This window comes from Oryctolagus cuniculus, chromosome X (genome assembly GCF_051225735.1).
Source record: "Oryctolagus cuniculus isolate XC-2025 breed Fujian yellow rabbit chromosome X, ASM5122573v1, whole genome shotgun sequence".
In the NCBI taxonomy this organism is placed as follows: domain Eukaryota; kingdom Metazoa; phylum Chordata; class Mammalia; order Lagomorpha; family Leporidae; genus Oryctolagus; species Oryctolagus cuniculus.
This window is the reverse complement of record NC_142888.1, coordinates 120,801,892-120,822,766: the sequence shown is the minus strand read 5'-3', so window position 1 is coordinate 120,822,766 and position 20,875 is coordinate 120,801,892.

The window sequence follows — 20,875 nt, the reverse complement described above, 5'->3', positions numbered from 1 at the left end:
CCTGATCAGAGACTATATCTATCCATTTCTTTGATTTTGTGATAGAGACATAGCTCAATTGATTAATTACTTTCTGTATCTATTTGACATCAGAAAAAATTTTTGGCTAGTTGAAGGACAGTGCAAACGCATTTACTTTTCTGGATTAAATATAGAAAAATAGTGGCTTTCCTTGGTTGACCTGAACTCTCTTCAGAAATATCTTGAATTCTGAGCTTGGTTTGTGCTTAAAGATACAGCCTGATGAGAAGCATGCTTTCCAAGCGGAGTGAAGCAATGAAGTACAGACCTGTTCAGTCACATTAGTCTTGTTTCTCTGTTCTAGGTAGGCACGGCCAACAGGAAGGGTCAGCAATCATTTTATGTCAGGCAGAGAGGTAGAAGGCTAGTTTTGTGCCAACAGGGAGTTAAATGTGTCTTTGCAACATCAATTATAGATAACTCATATGTAATTAAGTGTTTTCAAAATTGCTTTTCTGGTGTCTGGACAAGCAAAATTATCTCAGAAAACAAATAATGGACAATAGTAAAAATAAACCCCTTCACATGTATGTGCATACATATACAGCATGTGTACCCACACGTGTGTGCACACATGCCTGTATAGGTGCATATTCACCAGTACACAGCTTCCCTGAAAGTGGGAGTGAAAGACGGCATATAGGACAAGTGTGAGGAGATTCTCTTCTCTAAGTGGCTGTAGCACTTTGAGCATCAAGTCATCTTGATGAGATGAAGCAGTTTGAAGGTTATGTTTACATAAGTAATCAATGAATCTTCCCACCACAGATATAATCACTTGCTAGTTTGCATGCTCCATATGTTTATATTTTCATATCATAGGATTTTGTAAAGTGAGGCACTTTTGCACTTCATCAAAGAAAAAAAAAAACTGCCTAAACAGATATATTACAGAGACAAATCTGGCTTCCCAAGCACCTGCTTTTGCTAACACATGTTATATTCACATCACAAACACACACATGAAAAAAGGCATATGTACACATGTGCATCTAACTATGGAGAACTAATGCAAACATTTAAATATCTATCTTCTAAAGCTTTGATGTTTGGCTGACTTTCAAGAAACAATGAATTAGAATTAATTTTGAAAAAGAGGCAATGCAAATCAAGTTGCATAAATCATAACAGCCAGTGGCACTCCAGGGACCCAGATGATGGTTAGATTAAAAGATGGATCTGGCTCCCCCAAGCCTATCATTAAGGATTACTTGTTGGATTGTAACTGCTGTGAGAATTCAAAAATTCCTGCTTCCCCAAAGTTGACTTAATAGTAATAGCCTGTTACACATTTGCAACTTGGTGCAAATTAGTTTTTACAAGAATTAAGCATTCAAGGGTACTTCAAAAAGTTCATGGAAATGGAATTAAGTGGTAAGTTTATTTTGGTGCAAAAAATGTTTGAAATGCACAAATAGGAGTGGTCTACAAAAAGTTCCTGGAAAGTAAATATTATGAAAAACTATGTATGGATTTGAAAAGTTTTTACAGCCAAATAAATATATCTTTGAATCCTATATTCTGTGAAATTTTCAAATTCCTCTCATGTCATGAATGGAAGAAACTTCAGATGGAGATCATCTATATCATCACCCTCATGTAACAAACAAGAAATTTGATGCCTTAGGAAGGGATGGGATTTATCCAGGGTAACACAATGATTCAGGGAATCTGGCTTCCAGAGTAAATAGATGTCCATAGAATAGGTTTCCAAACAGAACTGGTCTACTTCTGCCCAAGAGGACAAAGCCTACATACCGAAGGTGTTTATAAATTGTCTGGCTTTCTTGTAGAAAACTGCAGGGGAAGTTTTTGGTTAAAGGCAAGTAAAGAAGTGTGTTGACTACATGTAGTCCTTCTTGAAAACAAATCAATTGCAATAAATTCAGTGTGGATATTAGGTAGTAATTCAGCAAGAGATGTTTTTTAGGAAGAGATATAGTGCAAAAGCCAGGAAGTAGCTTAAGCACTATCCTTGAAAATCAATTATTTATACATTAAAAGCGTTCCTTAATCTCTATGAAATAACATACTGAGTGCTATTTGGGGATACATTGTGTGTGTGTGTGTGTGTTTCTGTGTGGTGAATGAGAGGACAGTATAGTAGACATATTAGTATTATAAAAGTAGTTTTATTGAATATTGAACTCTAGAGAAAGTTGACTTCTAAAACCTACATATTTCTTAAAGTGTAAACTATTCCAATCATTTGAATCCATGGGTGAATAGAACAAAGACACACCTACATGAAAAACAAACTCAATCTTTTGTTTGACAGTATAGTTTAAATAACCAGATAGCTAACAAAAAATTTCATTCTTTTCAAATATGTTTTCCACTGTAAATTTAATACAAGCTCATTGAGGAGATTTAGAAAAATTGCAATAACACAGGAAAGATACTTTGCAATCTCGGCACCTAGAACAGTATTTTAATAATATTAATTATAATGTTTTAATATTTAATGATATTTTTATAGTATTTAATAATAAATGTACATTTATCAGATGACCCCTTCCCCAAGACACACCTCCCCTTAAATGGGACCTAGGGGTAGTACTATGTAACCACTGCCCTTTTTGAGTTAATAAGAAGCCTGGGGAAGGGGAGGCCACTTGCTTTTTTCTCTCTCTACACCTCTTGGACCCAGGACGAGCAGATCATGGTATAAAATTCACTTTTCCTTTACCTTTCCTGGCCCACTCTCCCCAAATGAAGCCTTCATGTGCCCGTGTGTTCATCTCACTTTCTAAATAAACTTTACCATGGTGCATGTCTTGTTTGTGCCTATGCTCAGAATTCTCTAAGTAAAAGGCAAGATCCCGGGCTATTAATATTGGCCCAACCTAGTCCAAACATGGGGAAAGAAGAGTATATTGTCCTTTACATGGTAGGGTTCAATGAAGTAATATTTATAATTAAATACAAATGATATGAAAAACACACAATTTTTATACCATATATATATTAGCTTCCACAAATAAGTGAAAACGTGTTATTTGTCTTCCTGCATCTGGCCCAGAACACTGTTCTATCAATGGTTTGTTCCTTGTAAAATTAAAAAAAAAAAAAGAATGAACACATTCACAAATGTACTTCTATTTTTAGATAAAATCAAGTCACTGTATCTATGGTATCTAAATACACTTTTGTGAGTTGTTTTTATCCTACATTTCAATACATCATCACTAACAACAACTGTAGAGCATTATCTCAGGTTGGATTTTTCTGTGGTGTGTTTAAATAATCCTCCACTTGTTAGAGTTGAAAAAGCGTCTGCCACCTAAGGAACGATTCCAAGAGACACTCTCATGCAATCAGCAGGGGTGTTTATTGATGATCCAACATGTTGGGGCCCCTGAAGAAAACAGGCGGCCCCGCGAAGTAGAGGGTCGGGGTTTTTATACACGTTTAGACAAAGAAAATCAGTCATTGTATAGATCAAACAGTCGGTACAGAATAAACAATTGATACAAGTTAAGTTATTTTACAATCAGTTGATTTATGAATACAGGGAGTACAGGATACCCAGTAAGGGCTTGATTAGACATCAGAGAACCATATGGCCTATACAGGGAGGATCAAAAAGCCTCCTATTGCCAAAAGGGAGGGCCACACAACAAGGTTACGGGAACTGCCTCGATGATACCTAGGAATGCAGCCGAATGGCGATAAGGGACATATGGTGGAGTCAGAGTTCCAGGAGCGAAGAGATTTCTTAGTGAAGGTTTGTTAATTTCTAAACAGTGACTCTTTATCTTACTTAGGTGAAACTAAGGTTACGTCTACATTGGGGTAATTTACTGACTAACTAACTTTAAAGAGAATGGCTATACAGAGCAAGTCTAATGAGGTCGGGAAAGTTCACCAGAGGAGGGGATGGAGAGCAGCTTTTAACTTTTTAACCCTTCACACTGAATGACATTGTGTTTAGGGTGGAAGGGCAGTGGAGAAAGGTTACCTTGGTTCTTCGGCTCACATTGTTATGGGTGAAACTGCAATGGAGAAAAGATTGCCTCCAGTCTTTGTCTCACATGGAAGAAGAATTTCCAGGGGGACAGGCAGGGAGAAGGACAAGATGTATTTAATTCAGAGATGTCCTGCTGATGTGACAAGGGGGGTCGCTCCAAGAAAGGCAAAACACAAAGTGGTTGGTGGTAGTGGGGTTTTTAAGCACAATTTTGGGGGAAAAAAAGCTGAGAATCAGCCATCAGAGACCTGTCTGACTTGCTCAGGATTGTCGCGAGTGCTACTTGTCACGCAGCTCAACAAGGCTAATGCAACATGTTGGAGCACGGGGAAGAATCACACAGAATTATGATAGTCTTTTCAATATAATTTATTATTCAATAATCAATACCACTCGATATGTATATATTCAATGCACACATTTAAGGTCAATGCTACTCAATATGTCATTAAGCCACAGGTCATAGCACACATCTAGGAGTAAGGCAACTTCCAGAAATATCCAGAAATAGTATAACACATGCAAAGCATAAAAGCATAATCAGTTTAAGCACTCATGCTAAGGATGTAATATGAATGCCGCATTTTCAAGGTTCCTATCCCGGTCATGAAAAGTCAAAGTGCAAAGTCTGGAGTTCAAAGTCTCCATTACCACTCGGAGAGATGGATCTCAGAACAGTCACTTAGAGACAGGAGTCGTGGGAGGACTGGCACTCTGGGCAGTAGACTCGAAGTTCCAAGACGGACAGCAAGGTGAAAGGTTGGAGAGGTCACCTGATGAAAGCTGCGGTCCAGCTCCAGTGTCAGGTCTGGCAGCAGGTGGGACGTCCAGGCGAGGTGGCTCCAACAGGGTGGCGAGCAGAGCTTCAGTCAGTGGAGACGTGGGCAGAGTTCCACTAGCACTGAGCCATGGTCCCCGAGGGAATGAAGAGCAGCTCTGAGGCTTGCCTTTTTATCCCCCTCTGGGGTGGGTGGCTGGTGAGTGTGTTCTGGGGTGTCACCAATCACAGACTCATCTTTTTGGGTGTCACCAACCAGATGTTGGTGTCTGGGTGTGACCAATGGTGTTTTAGGGGTCTTCTGGGCGTGACCAATCGTGGTGCAGTAGTGTGGGTGAAGTAATGCAGTAGCCAGCTGGTTGGCTGCTTCTTATGATGTAATGTCCCCCAGTCCTTATCAGGCCTCACCACCTGTGTCTGTTCTGACAGATGGTCTGGGCAGTTCCTGGTGCTTAGCGGCCTTAGCTTAACTAACTCTATTTTGATTTTGCTTAGCTTAACTAACTCCATTTTGGTTTTGTTTTTACTCTTTCTTTTTGGGTTAGTGGTGCTCTGTAACTCTTTTGGGACTCCTGTGGGATTCTGCAAAAGGATTAAACAAGAGAGCCAAGAGTGGGATAGGTAACTTGTTTTCATAGTAAACTGAGAGCTCAGAAGGGTGGAGTCACCACTTCCTTGCTTTTCTCATGATAAAATAGGAAGCTTCCAAGGAGTGGGACAGGGACTTTTGTTTTGCTAAAGGCAGTTTTTGGGGAGAAATATGCAGTGGGATTCAGCATTTTGATTTTGCTCAAGGTAACTTTTGGGGGAATTTCACACCCTCTTAGAAGAATCCCCATTTCCTCATTTTCTACTGGGCCAGCCAAACTGTCTATTGACCTGGCTCCATACAATTGGATTGTGACATTTTTTTATAAACAACGTTTTTCATACATCTGTGTAGAATTGTTTGGTTAAGAGACAGCTTTTTTTTTTTTATTTTTATTTTTTTGGTTTGTTTGTTTTGGACAGATAGAGTTTCACAGTGAGAGAGAGAGACAGAGAGAAAGGTCTTCCTTCCATTGGTTCATCCCCCAAATGGCCACTATGGCCAGCACTGCGCCGATCTGAAGCTAGGAGCCAGGTGCTTCTTCTTGGTCTCCCATGACGGTGCAGGTGCCCAAGCACTTGGGCCATCCTCCACTGCCTTCCCGGGCCACAGCAGAGAGCTGGACTGGAAGAGAAGCAACTGGGACAAGAACCTGGCACCCATCTGGGATGCTGGGCTGCAGGCGGAGGATTAACCAAATGAGCCACAGCACTGGCCCCAAGAGATAGCTTTTTCACTAAGATAAATTATTAAAAGTATAATTTGTGGACAAAAAGGCCTAAATTAAAGACTTAGAATCATTTCAAATTTTTTATCAAAAAAGTTGTAACAATTCAGACAATTTATGCTCCAGTGAAAAGTGAATACATGATTGTATTACTTTCCCTATAGCCTTGTCAATTCTAAACATTATTGGTTTTTGAAACTTTCTCATTGTTATTGAAAAAACAGATATTTTGTAATTATTTCTTTGACTAGGAGCATTTTTTCTTAAATTAATTGGTTATTGTACCTCTTATTTTGACCTTTGCTCATTTTTATATACCATATTTTTTTTTTGACAGGCAGAGTGGACAGTGAGAGAGAGAGTCAGAGAGAAAGATCTTCCTTTGCCGTTGGTTCACCCCACAATGGCCGCTGCGGCTGGCGCACTGTGCTGATTCAAAGGCAGGAGCCAGGTGCTTCTCCTGGTCTCCCATGCTGGTGCAGGGCCCAAGCACTTGGGCCATCCTCCACTGCACTCCCGGGCCACAGCAGAGAGCTGGACTGGAAGAGGTGCAACCGGGACAGAATCTGCCGTCCCGACCAGAACTAGAACCTGGTGTGCCGGCGCCGCAGATGGAGGATTAACCACGGCGCCGGCCTTTATATACCGTATTTACCTTTATTGTATAATAATAATTACATGCTTAATATGTACCAAGTATTTTTCAAAAAATTTAGCTATCTAATTTTAATTATTTCAGAACTCAGGAATGGGTACTACTATTACACACAGTTCTATAGATATAAAAAATGAAGTTATATTTACAATTAATTTGTCCAGGTTCAGGTAGCTGGCAAGAAGCAGACACTTGGCATGAAACCAGCTCTGTTTGACTTTGAAGCTCTCCTTTTAACTACTATATCCACCTCCTCCACACATTCATTTGGAATTGTTTTGAAGATATTTTCCTTTCTAGTTTCTGGCTTGGGTATTACCCATAGAAAAGCCTTTCTTTCCTGGGAAGTAGAAAAGAGCACCATCTGTTTAGAATGAAAAGAGTAATAAAGTTAGGGGTTGGAGGATTGGAGGAAAGTGGAGTATATATTTGAAATGGTTCTGCGGTCCCTGCCAGTCTGACTAGTCCCATTTACATTTGCTGACATTGAATGCTACAGCTCCATTGTCTCTCTCCGGATTGTTTTTATTATCATTCAATCATACTCAAGTATCTGTCATCTTAAAAGCAATCCCCTTTTCAACATCAGGCCCTATACTGTTCCTCAAAGAGTAACTCCTTGAAGTTTAATATCCTGTTGGAATTTTGCTCACTTTATAATCACATTTCAAAATACTCCTGAATGACTCATCATTTACCTGAAAATATTGTTGACAGTTTTTTTTTCGAAGACAGCTTATTCAAATTTCTATTCCTCAGCAGTTGTCCACTCTCTTGTTTTTGAAAACTCCCTTTGGATATTGTGACTACACACTATCTTAGCTTTCATCTTACATTGAAGACTGTGTCCCAAATTCCTCTTTGTTCTCCTCTGCCTCTGTTTAATACTTACATGTTAGTTTGTATCTAGATTATCTTATATACTCTCTACTTGCTCCAATATACAATCCACTCCATGGGTGATCTTAGCTATCCCCAGTATCAAATTAGCAATATTCTCATGAACTACAAAACTGTATTTCTAACCTAGATCATCCTTGGAATCTTAAAGTAGCAGATACAATACAACATGACGCCAGATATCTATAACTAAACATTTCTCATGCACTTTAGATTTTAGAGTTCATGCTGGAATCAGTCAAGATTCTTGGGTGTGGTGAGATGGATTAGATATATTTTATGTGCAAGAAGCATATGAATTTGGGGGTGGGGGACAAGGCAGAATACTATGTACTGATTTATGCAGCCTTCCAAATTCATATGGTGAAATCCTAACTTCCAATGACTTGAATTGGTTGTAGGGCTTTGGGAGATTGGGTTTAGATGAGGATTGTAAAAGGAGTGAAGACCAGGTGAAAACAAAACAAGAAAAAAGTTATCTGTAAGCCAGGACTCAGCCTTGTGTACATCCTGATTTCAAATTTGCAACTTTCAGAACTGTGAGAAAAAAAAAGTTGTGATGTTTGAGTCACCCAGTCTCTGACATTTTGTTATGGCAGCCCAAGCAGACTGAGTACATGTCAACGATACATGCTTTTTCTTAAAATCGTATACTGACACCTGGTGATATTCTCTAATCTAAGCCTTGATATTTTATTTCCAAGTACTGCTTGGACTTTCTCAAACTCAGTATTGCCTGTTCTGCAAACCAGTTTCTCCTGCTTAGTGCCCTAATTCTGTCAGTGAGACCACAGTACTCCCAGGCAACTGAACTTGAATTCCTTGTTTATGTTTGTCTTTTCTTTTGGAAGCCCCTGCATCTAACTCTTCCTCCAAATGTTTTGGAATATATTCTTTCATACTAATAAGCAGAGGGATCAAAAATATACTGAATTCCATTAATTCTAAGAGACACTAACATTTTAGATACCACCAAAGAAGGAAAAACTGAAAATTAAGCTGTGATGGAGCACTCATTATTAAATTTATCCCAATTGGATAGCTTAAAATGTGGAAAACTTTGCATTACAGACTCATTAAATTGATGCAAGTGGAAAAATCAACAGCACAATACTGTACAGTACATTATGTTGATAGCAATCAGTTTGAAGCAGGAAATTTATATTCCACCAAAAATTAGAATAATGTTATGTGGGTGTGTCGTAGGATGTCTTAGTTCATATGAATTGCTATAATAAAAATACCATAGACTGAGAAATTTATAAAGAACAAAAACATTATCCCCATTTTGGGGGCTTGGGAAGTCCAAGATCAAGGTGCCTGCAGACTTGGGCTCTGACGACTGCTTTCTTTCCGCTCCATAGATAGTGCCTTACTGCTGTATCCTCAGCTGTGGAAGGGCCCAGGAAGCTCCCTTCAACCTCTCTCATAAGAGTCCCAATCTCATTCAAGGAGGCAGAGCCCTTTCCAAAGTCTTTTTACCTCTTAGTAACACCACAATTGTGTATCAACACGAATTTTGGAGGGACACACTCAGACCTTGTCAAAGGTTCAGCTCAAGGAGTAGTGCAAAAAGCTCTATCCAGCAGCAGTAGAGCTGCTGCCTCTCTTATGTCCACAGTCATAAAGAAAAAGGTGGGGGGGGGGGGTTAATAGGCCTGAAAAGGAGAATAAATTATGTAGAGCTGTTATCTTAATAGGGATGTTTTCTTCTGTGAAGGGATACAGGAAGTGCAAAATGCTCTAGAAAGAAGGGACCAGGGAGTTAACTGCCGCTGTGTAACATACTGTCTTTAATCCAGTCTCTGTTCAAAGCTCCTCATTGGCCAAACCCAATTTTAAGCCAGAAGGTAAACTACCTTGGATTATTTAAAACATACCACCGAGAAGGATGAAAAATTGAAATGTAGTGGGAGATAAGATATTTGTTATAATATAATTTCTGTGTACAAAGAAAAAGTATCCATGTCTGTGTACATATATATTCACATTTTTTATGGAGGGAAACTGAAAACTATGTAGAGAAATGGCATTAATGTAAGCTAGGGGAATTTTACTTTACAAAATAAAATATATATGTATCTATATAGAGATATATGTGTCTATAGATATATAAATATATATCTTATACACTGGGATGTTTTATAATAAATACTCATTACCTTTATATTAAAACTAACTACATTCCTCAATAGCCCAGTATACATTTTATGAAAAAATAGAAAAAAGGATCCCCAAGCCTCCAATAATAAAGTGATGTCAAAGAAGGAATAAAGTTGATTATCCTTTTTTGGTTAGTACTCATCATAAAAATATATTGAAATGCCACACTTTAGTCCACAAATATGTGCAATTATTGTTAATAACATTGGAAAACATAATAAAAATCCGTGCCATAGATATAGCCTTCTTGCCTTTCCCTCTGCCATGATCCTAATCTAGTACAGTTATCCAATCTATGTCTCATCTGGTGCTTCCATCTTACAATTCTTTCTTGATTATTAAATATGAATGTCAGAATTTTGCTTATTCATAAACTAATTAATAATTCAAAATCTATTATTGATCTGCTTCTTATGCTGGATATTATTCTGAAATCAGAGGATACTCCACTAAATAGAGGAGGTTTAGCACTTGCTTCATACTGTCTAGTTGAAAAGATTGATTTCAGTTTTAAGAAAAAGGCACATAAGCAAATTTATAATTTAAATACTGCTGATATCAGGGTAAATATTCCAAGGGGAGTGATAATCCAGCTAAAATGTCAAGGGTGTATAGGGTTTAATCAAGGAAGATAGGGAAAGAATATTGTGCTAGGTAGCAGGAATAGCTTATACAGTTCTCTGAGGTGTAAATACACTGGTATAATTCTGAACAATGAAAGAAAGCTCTTGAGTGGCTTAAGAATTGACTTGACAGAGAGCTTGCCGAAAGATTTGTGGATGACATTGTAAGGTGTCAATACAAGTAGGCTTTTATAATCAATTCCAATGATCTTTCTATTTATCTCAACATTGATAGGAATTCTTTTAAATATTCTTCTTAAACCCAACTTTTTTCATATTGGTGGTTAAGTAAAGATTCTCTAGTTATTTCTAGATAAAATTTATACACAGGAATCTGTACCATTTTGTTTAATCTGACTTCACTGACATATGGAAATGGCTCATTGGTCTCCTACATGACTTAATCCACATTCAGCATGTATTGAGTTCCTATTTTATTCCAGGAACTCTTCTAGGTATATAGGATATATCAGTGAGAAAAATACTAACCTCTCTCCTCCTAGGGCTTATATTCTACATTTGAATCAGTATTTTGTTCTTGATGCTCCGTAAGTATACCATGAAAACTTGTGCAATTTGGGAGCATGAAAACCAAAAAAAAAAAAAAAAAAAGGTTTTCCATTATCTAGTTGTGTTGGATAGGATTGTTCTGTAGATAAATAAGTTCTGTTGGTTAAGAAATCAGCATTTATTATAAGGATATTGGAAAATTTATAGAATTAAGTACCATTGCTATGTTCCATTAATTTTTGCTGTGTGTGTGTGTGTGTACCTGATTGCTCTCTGTTGATATAAGTTTGCCCTTTCTTCTTTTTTTTAAACTTTTATTTAATGAATATAAATTTCCAAAGTACAGCTTATGGGTTACAATGGCTCCCCCCCCATAACGTCCCTCCCACCCGCAACCCTCCCCTTTCCCACTCCCTCTCCCCTTCCATCCACATCAAGATTCATTTTCGATTCTCTTTATATACAGAAGATCAGTTTAGCATATATTAAGTAAAGATTTACACAGTTTGCTCCCACACAGAAACATAAAGTGAAAAATACTGTTTGAGTACTAGTTATAGCATTAAATCACAATGTACAGCACACTAAGGACAGAGATCCTACATGAGGAGTAAGTGCACAGTGACTCCTGTTGTTGACTTAACAAATTGACACTCTTGTTTATGGCATCAGTAATCTCCTAGGCTCTTGTCATAAGCTGCCAAGGCTATGGAAGCCCCCTGAGTTCACCAACTCTGATCATATTTAGACAAGGCCATGGCCAAAGTGGAAGTTTTCTCCTCCCTTCCTCCCTTCAGAGAAAGGTACCTCCTTCTTTGATGACCCATTCTTTCCACTGGGATCTCACTCGCGGAGATCTTTCATTTAGGTTTTGTTTTTTTGTTTTTGTTTTTGTTTTTGTTTTTTGTTTTTTGCCAGAGTGTCTTTGCTTTCCATGCCTGAAATACTCTCATGGACATTTCAGCTGGATCTGCATGCCTTAAGTGCTGATTCTCAGTTTGCCCTTTCTTCTTTGCCTCGTTCTTGGATTGTCCAACTCCTCTCTTCCAGAGTCTCATAGTACTTTTCCTAGAATTTCAGAATTATAGTTCAAATTTGTGGATAATGGATTCTTATTTTTGGTTCAAGTACCGAATTCTGGGTTGGAAAGTTGTGGCAAAGGAAGATGGACGATATTGGAGATAGGTGAATGCATCTGCATTCTTGAATTCTGGAGAAGATGAGGAGAGGAGAGACAGGGGCTTAGTTGCAGAAAACTAGAAATTTGGGGTAGGATTCAGAAGATAAATGTGTGTCTGCTGTACTAATGGAGGCATTCATTTAGATGGGAGGAAATTAGAGATTAGAGAAGAGCAAGAATCCCTAAAATGATAGAATGAAACCAAATTGTCTTTTCTCAGCCTTCCTTCATTTACTCATTTTGTTCTGTCTTCTATGGTTCACTGTCACTTTAAAAGCCACACCTTTCAGCACTGTGCAATCTCCTTTCCCTTCTCTTAAGTTTTATATCTTAAAATTGCAATCACACAATTGAGCACAACTACAGAGTCATGTTACATAGTTTTCTTTTTTCCTCGAGCTTGTATTTATTCTTCTCTTTGAGTATACTTACTGTCACAAGTTTAACATTCTTCATATCCATATAATAACATGGTGCAACCTGTAATAATAATGTTGAATTTTATAGGGTTGATTGGTTACATTGGTAGTTGGCTGCTTCCCAGTGGTCTAGAGTATCTTAACCTGAAGCAACACTTCTGTAAATAATATTACAAGACACAAAATTTCAATTTCAATGATTTTGTAGGGAAAGCATATATTTTAGAGCCAGATACTTTAAATTCCAATCTAAATGGACTGCTATCTTGTGAGAATTATTTAAACTTTCTACCATCTCTCTGTCATCATCTACTTCAAAGGATATATTTATTTATTCCTTCATTCATTGAATATTTAAGTGCCAACTATATGACTCTAAATCCAGGGATTGGACTTTTGAAATTAGCAAAAATAGGAAAAATTTCTTTTCGTTATGGTTTTTACACATAACCTGGTCTACAATACCATCTCAAGAAGAAAAACTTTCATATTCCTTCCTAAAAAGTTTGCCTGTATCTACATAATCTCATTCCTTAATATTTCATGAGAATATGATGTTTATAAACCTCATTTCTTGTCCTTTTTATGCTCTTGATCATCTTTCCTCCACATTTCAGATATCTAAGTATATCAACCTAGATGAGGTTCATGAACGGTCATGTAGATGTCATGCACCTTTCCAGATCTTGTTCAATTCATTTTATTACACAATTTTCTGATTTCACAAATGATATATCCTGCATGTGCTCACTCATCCCCCTGAAATATATTAAACTGGAACAACTTGATCAGAGGAAGTTTCCATGAGGCTTATTTTCCAAAGAAAAGTATGGTTTAGGGGAACAAAATTTAAATCCACCTATGTATGTTGTAAAGTTGTTCAAAAAGAATCACCAAGTTTTGTGAACGCAAATGTAGTGCACAAGTCATTTTGCTTTAAAAAGTTATAACATGGGGCCAGCATCGTGGCACAGTGGGTCAAGTTGCCATCTACAATGACAGCATCCCAGATGGGTACTGGTTCGTTTCTCGGCTATTCCACTTCCCATCCAGCTCCCTGCTGATGGCCTGGGAAATGCAGTGGAAGATGGACCAAGTGTTTGGGTCCCTACCATCCACATGGGAGAACTGAATGAAGCTCCTGGTTCCTGAATTTGGCCTGACTCAGCCCTGGCTGTTGAAGTCATCTGGGTATGATGGATGATTTTTCTCTGTCTCTCTCTTTGTAACTCTGACTTTCAAATAAATAAATAAATAAATATATCTTTTTTTAAACAAATACAGATGAGTATTTAAAAGTTTATTTAAAATACAAAGGAAGAAAAGGAAACAACTCTTATCTCTTTACAAAGACATATTACCCTGAAGAAGTACTACTATTTTGTTTGATGATTTTTTCTTACCACTTTTTAACTAACTCTGTCTTGGACTCTATATTACCATTCCTCTCTCCTCTGTGCCACCGACTACAAATATCATTAAAATTTCTTACATATTTAGGTTTTGATTATGAAAGCATGACTGACTCTGTGTCTGCAAACTTTCATGGATTGCATTGACCTGTCTCTGACTTCTTGATAATCAAGAGCTCTTTGTCTTTATATGATAATTGCTATTTGAGATTAGAACAGATATTGATAATTTGATTAACATGAATGTCCACACACACAATGAAACGCAGATACTTTTCTTTAGAACAGGGAAACAGGAAATGATTTTATGAAATGTAAATCTCAATGAATGACTATTTAGTTATTCATAGCTAGGAAATTGAGCCAAAGTCCTGGGCAATTTCAAATAACAAAATAGCATGCATGATTGCATCTGAGTATGACATATAAGCTCATCAAGTTCAAAACCAGTCTCATTATGTTAGCTTTCTATACTGAGTATTACTTATTTGATTCTGTCAGTCCAGATATCAACCCCTTTTAATATTTTACCTTAAAATTGTAAAACATGCACAATTATAGAACATAGAATATTATGATAATGAACTCCCATGTATCCAATACCTAGCCTCAACAATTACCATCATTTGGTCTGATCATGTAACCCAGTCCACCCACTTTTTTGTTAGAATATTTTGAATATCACTCAGGTCATTTAACTTATATTTCACTATGCATCTCTAAGTTAAAGGACTTTTTGGCATACCATTGTCATGATCGCATCTAACAAAATTAGTAATTATGTAATATCATAGAAAACTCAGCCTATGTTTATATTTTCACAGTTGTCTCAATGTCTCTACAGCTGATTTGCTTTTGATTTGTCTTTTAAATGTCAATTATCCCTAAATAATCTAAAAATGCCTTTTTATCATGCAATTGACTTGTTAGAGAAGATAGTTACTTTGTTCTGAATAATTGCTTGCATTCTGTATTTGGCTGATGTTTTCTTTTGGTGTGTTTAGTTTCTGCAAACTGTGATCTAGATGTGCAGCCATGATTAGATTTAGGTTGAATTTTTTTGGTTTTGTTTTGTATGATACTTCATACATGGTTCTGTATAATTTCTATAGTAACAGATCATGAGGTATGTAGTATCTGGTTGTGCCATGTTTAGTCATATCAACCTTGATTGATTCAAGTGTATCAGCATCACAAAGTCCCCATCAATATCTCATCTGATGGTTTCAACAATTATAATGATCATACTTTTACTTGATTAGGATATCTGAAGTTGCAAAAATATTGTCATAACACAATTATCGTTTATGCCTTTACTGGTGGAATCCTATAAAATATTATCTCTATTTGAATATCTTGCTTCAGATATTGTATAAAATAAGACACAATATAGTCTTGCTTCTTTACTTTTATTTGCCTATTTTCATAATCAGTTGGATGTCAAGCAACTTCCAATTATTTTTTATTATTATGAAATCAAAGATGTTTCCAATAGATAAGCCTAATGCATTTACTTCTTTTGATATTCAAGTCATCCCATCTCTCATCATGAGAGTTGTCTTCTACAGATACTGGAATCTTAACTCTAACAAACGGGTAGAAACTGACAGATTTTGGTAGCAATATTTGATTGCATTGAAAAGAACTCTTTGACTCGGAATGCTAAGGGTGTTAAGGAGAAACAAAAATATCAGTTGAGAATGGCTAATGATATGCTCTGGAGTGATAAGCATAGGAAGCAGTGGTGATTCTTATTTCATTCCATGTCTCTTCTTTCATAAAAGCTTGCTGAGAACCTTTCATCAGTAAGAGCAATGGAGAAATTACGGTTATATTTGTGACCTTATATGTGAGATTAATTTTTGCTTTTCCACTCTTACTTAATACTAAGAGTTTCAGGAGTCTTATTTCTAAGTCTTATTGTTGACTGTGCATTGTATCAGAATACATGTTTATATTGCATGTTTTTTTATCATTTGTTCAAAAGGTTTAATACTATGGGTGGAACTGTGTTATTGCAGTGCTGTATTTTACACGAGAATGCTGTATAACCACATTTGTACTTTTAATGAGTCCGCTGCTCCTTGTGTAACCAGAGTCATTTGGGCTCTGGTGATTGCAAGCAATTTTTATATCCCTTGAATGGAAAAAGTCACTTCTAATATAAGCTTTAGCAAAAGACAGATTTTCTATTGGTTTTCTTGGCAGCACCACTCAGCAACTTTCTGCAATCAATTATTTACTTCATTTATGATCCATGAATATTCAGATTGCAAGTGCATACAGTCTTGTATCTTAATTTGTTCAGGCCATTTAACTTAACTTTAAAATGAACTCATATATGGAAACTTATTTTGATCAATTAAGATATTTTATATTATTTTAACTAAAAAATTGTCAACAGCAGGAGTCAAAAAACTAAGACCCATGGGACAAATCCCTGACCTATTACATGAAGTTTGTAAATAACAATTTTGTTGGCATACAGTCATGATCATCAATTTACTTGTTATTTATGGCTGTTTTCATTGGACAAAGACAAAGATAAGTAATTTCAACAGAGAATCTATGGTCTACAAAATCTACTTACTATCTGGACATTTGCAGGTAAAATTTGACAACTTCTATTTACGGCTAATGAAATTTTTGTACATGTATTCATAACAATGTTTTCATCAGGAAGCTATTATGGCTACATCACTCCCTAATAAGAAAAAGATAAATTATTTTCCTCAAAGATAATTCTTGTAATGTTGGATAATAAGAGAAGAAATTTTTGTCTCTTTTACTCTTTTGCTATATCCTCAGCTGGTGATAGGAGATAAACAAATATTTTCAGAGTGAATGAACACCTGGTTGGATTATGACATGATATCTTCAGTTATTAGGCAAAGAAAGGAACTGTATTTTAGATTATTCTGTAGATGTGCTGATTAGAAGATTATCATGGGAAGGCTACATTAAGAGGCAAATATATACCAATAATATTCTATATGCAATGTTATTTCTTAGACTGGCTTGCTTATAAGAAAAAAAAAGATTGAGGAGGTTAGGTAACCATCTTCTTGACCTGTTTCTTATGAAAAGTAATATTTTTGAAATGTATCACTTATGTCTCCATTCATAAAGAAAAATGCCTGAATTCATATTCTATAACCAATTCTAATTAAAAACCTTAAATAGAGAGTTCATTAGTTGATTTCTTATTCATTTTGCCTGGCTAACATTCCAGTTAATAATGTTGGTTGGCATGTAGATATCCACAAAATTTATTTTTTTTAATGTACCTTGTAAAGGTCAGGCATTGGGCCTGGCTGTTAAGATACTGTGTAAGACATCCAAATCCCAGATCAGAATACCTGGGTCTGATACCTGGCTCCAGCTTCTGACTCCACTTCGCTGTAATGTGGCCTGTGGTAGGCAGTGGGGATAAATTAAGCAATTGGGTTCCTGCAACTCATGTGGGATACCTGGATTCAGTTTCCAGCTCCCAACTGTAGCACCAGCCTGGAGCTTTTGTGTGAATTTGGGAGTGAACCAGCTGTTGGGGTCTGTGTATTGTGAGTGTATGTGTGTGTGTGTGTGTATGTGTGTGTGTGTTTCTCTATGTGTCTCTCTGCATCTCAAATAAATAAATAAACAAAATTTAAAAACATCTTGCACAAACAATTGTTTGCTTCTGACAGTTTAGGAGATTCTGACCAACTCAGTAATCTGAAGTCTGCAAATTAGGTAACTTTCTTCATTCAAATTAACATTTTAGTACAAAATTTTTAAAACCCATGCATGTGAAGAATCTTCAAAGGGTTTAAGAAAATGTGAGTTATGGAAAAACCTGTAACTTCCATTTTCTATGACATATTTGAAGTATCTTTCTATGTTCTATTGCAGGGCAGTTCTCTATTTTAGTGGAGAGATGGAAAAGGAATCAGTATTATGTTGTTTGGTAGGGGGATCTGTTTTCCTAGGAGAACCTAGAGGATGGTACTACCTTGAAGCTGCTAGATGGGAATCAGCAAATGTCCAACATGTGTCTGTCTATCACACAAAGATCGTGAATGAGAATTACTCCTGACTACCCTATATTTCCAAACTTTGAAGAATCTGTGCTATTAACTACCCTTGAGGAATTCTGCTGGCTGAGTTGAATGAATCTACTTTATGAAAACTAGAAAACATTATCTTTTCCAGCTTCTCATGTTCTGGTTACTGATCTACCATTGCACTTGAGATTCTGGCAGTGACATTCAGGGATGCTGAAGGAACTATTTGCGGTTATCTAACAGGCAGGTGGAGACGATTTGTGTCCACACATGCATAGCCAGTAAAAACTGCTCCACATTTTAAAGAAAATTATAGATTTGAGAAAGAGAATCACAATGTTCATTCATTATAGAATTGACATATTTATCAGAGAAATGAGAGAAATTGGAGAAATGAGAAGAAACTGAAAAGTGAAACAGTTATAAACTAAGACATTCTATATAAGAACTGTAAAAATACCAAAAAGTATAAATATAAATATTTCTAAAATATAAAATTCAGTTTGAATTGGGGTAAAAGAAACAATACAGTCCACCAAGAAGAACAACTGAAAGAGATATTCTATAATACAGAGCAAAAGCATAAACATTGTTAAAAAGTGAACAATAAGTGAAAAGATAAGATAAATGAAAGACACAGCCAGATGGTCTAGTATACAAAGTGACAAAACAAACAAAGAAATTGAAGGAGCGAATTCATGGGAAAAAATTCCTGAAGCTTAAGAAAAGTTTGAGTTTATAAATCCATAGGACATCCATCAGGGCAGGATTGTGACAATGTGGTTTAAGCCTACATTTGGGACAGCAGCATACCTAATCGGAGTGACTGATTTGAGTCCAGTCGCTCTGATTCTGATCAAGCATCTTGCTCATTCAACTGGGAGGCAGCAGATACTGAGCCAGGTATTTGGGTTCATGCCATCCATGTAGATGACACAGAAGGAGCTTCTGGCTCCTGGGTTGACCTGGCCCAGCACCAGCTGTCTCAGATATTTGAATGCTGAACTAGAAGATGTATGATCTCTCTCTCTCTCTCCCTCTCTCTCTGATTTTCTCTTTCTCTCTCTTTTCTCCTCCCCTCTGTCTCTGTCTTTCAAATAAATCAATAATCTAGAGCCAAGCAAAGTGAAAGGAAAATAAGAAAATTGAACCATATACTTTTGAGATCTCTGTTCTTCAAAAATAAAGAGAAAATATTTTAAATATGTGTAAATCCTGGGTTATTTCAAACTTGGAGATAATGATGGAAAACAACATAAGTTGTTTTTCCACAATCTATATTGAGAAAATGTTAAGGATTTGTTATATGATTTAAAGACTGACAGATAACTTTAATATAACTAAAACCCCTCGTTACTTTTCTTTTTTTTTTAAGATTTTATTTATTTATTTGACAGGTAGAGTTACAGTGAGAGGGAGAGACAGAGAGAGAGGTCTTCCATCAGCTGGTTCACTCCCCAGATGGCCGCAAAGACCAGAGCTGCACCGATCCGCAGCCAGGAGCCAGGAGCTTCCTCTGGGTCTCCCATGCAGGTGCAGGGGCCCAAGGACTTGGGCCATCCTCCACTGACTTCCCAGGCCATAGCAGAGAGCTGGATTGGAAGAAGAGCAGCCAGGACTAGAACCAGCACCCATATGGTATGTCAGCGCCACAGGTGGAGGAATAACCCACTGAGTACTTTTTGAACTGATGACTATCTTCTTCATTTGTTTGAAAAATATTTTACTACAAACGTAGGTGTTAATAAATAATACACAGTGTTTCTTGGTAGTTTTACGTTGAAAAACAGTCATACAGTTTTACATAAAGAAAACGATGGGTTTTTTAACTTAAGATTTGTTTTAGGATTCATACACTTTAAGATATGGATAGATGTTAGATAGATATAGACAGATAGAGATCTACTTCATTCTTTTTAACTGCCTTCAGCATTGAGTACCCTGTAAGTTGGTATTTTCTTGTAGAAGATTTAAAACAATGAAATGTTCCTTTCTAAAATGAATATATAAATTTAATGTAATTGCAATTAAGATCACAACAAATTTATTTTTGAGAAATATAAAATGACTTTAAGCTTCCATGCTGTAAATTAACAAGAAAAATAAAAATAAAAATAAAAGAAATTATTTCAACAAACATAAGATCATAATGTACAGTTTCTATTATGAATATGATTTTGATAAAAAAGTAAAAAACAGATCACTAGAATATAATAGGAGTACAGAGATATATACTGGTATATATGAATTTTAATATAGACAAAAGGTAATTAAATTTGTCAGAAAATAATTAATTGCTTAATTATTATTCCTGGCACAACTGGTGATCCTTGTGGAAGATATAAAAAATGGATCTCTTTCTTATAATATACACTCAGATAATTCCAGTGTATTAAATATTTGAATATATTATTAACTCATAAAATCTTCCAAGAGATCACAATTGTGTTGTAAAATGTTAAACTGCTGCTTGCAACACCTGATGTCCTGTATCAGAAGGCTGGTTCAAGACGTGGCTGTTCTGCTTCTGATCCAGCTCCCTGCTAACGAGCCTGGGAAGGCAGTGAGTGATGGTCCTGCCACTCACATGGGAAACCAGAATGGAGTTACTGTCTCCTGTCATGGACAAAGACCACAGAAATCAAACAGCACTCGAGGCTTTGGGAGGAAAGACGCAGTTTATTATGCATTTGGGCTTGACTAGACTCTCGTCTCAAGAGTCAAGCCTCTGTCTTTCTCTACTTCTATACCCTCAATTCAGCAAGGCATAACAAGGCAGTTTCTGGGAGCACACTGTTAGCTTAGGCCCTTGGGGCTTAACAAGTCACAACTGCAAGGTAAGATAGTTTTAGGATACAGGAAAGAGTAAATTATAACTAAAAGAC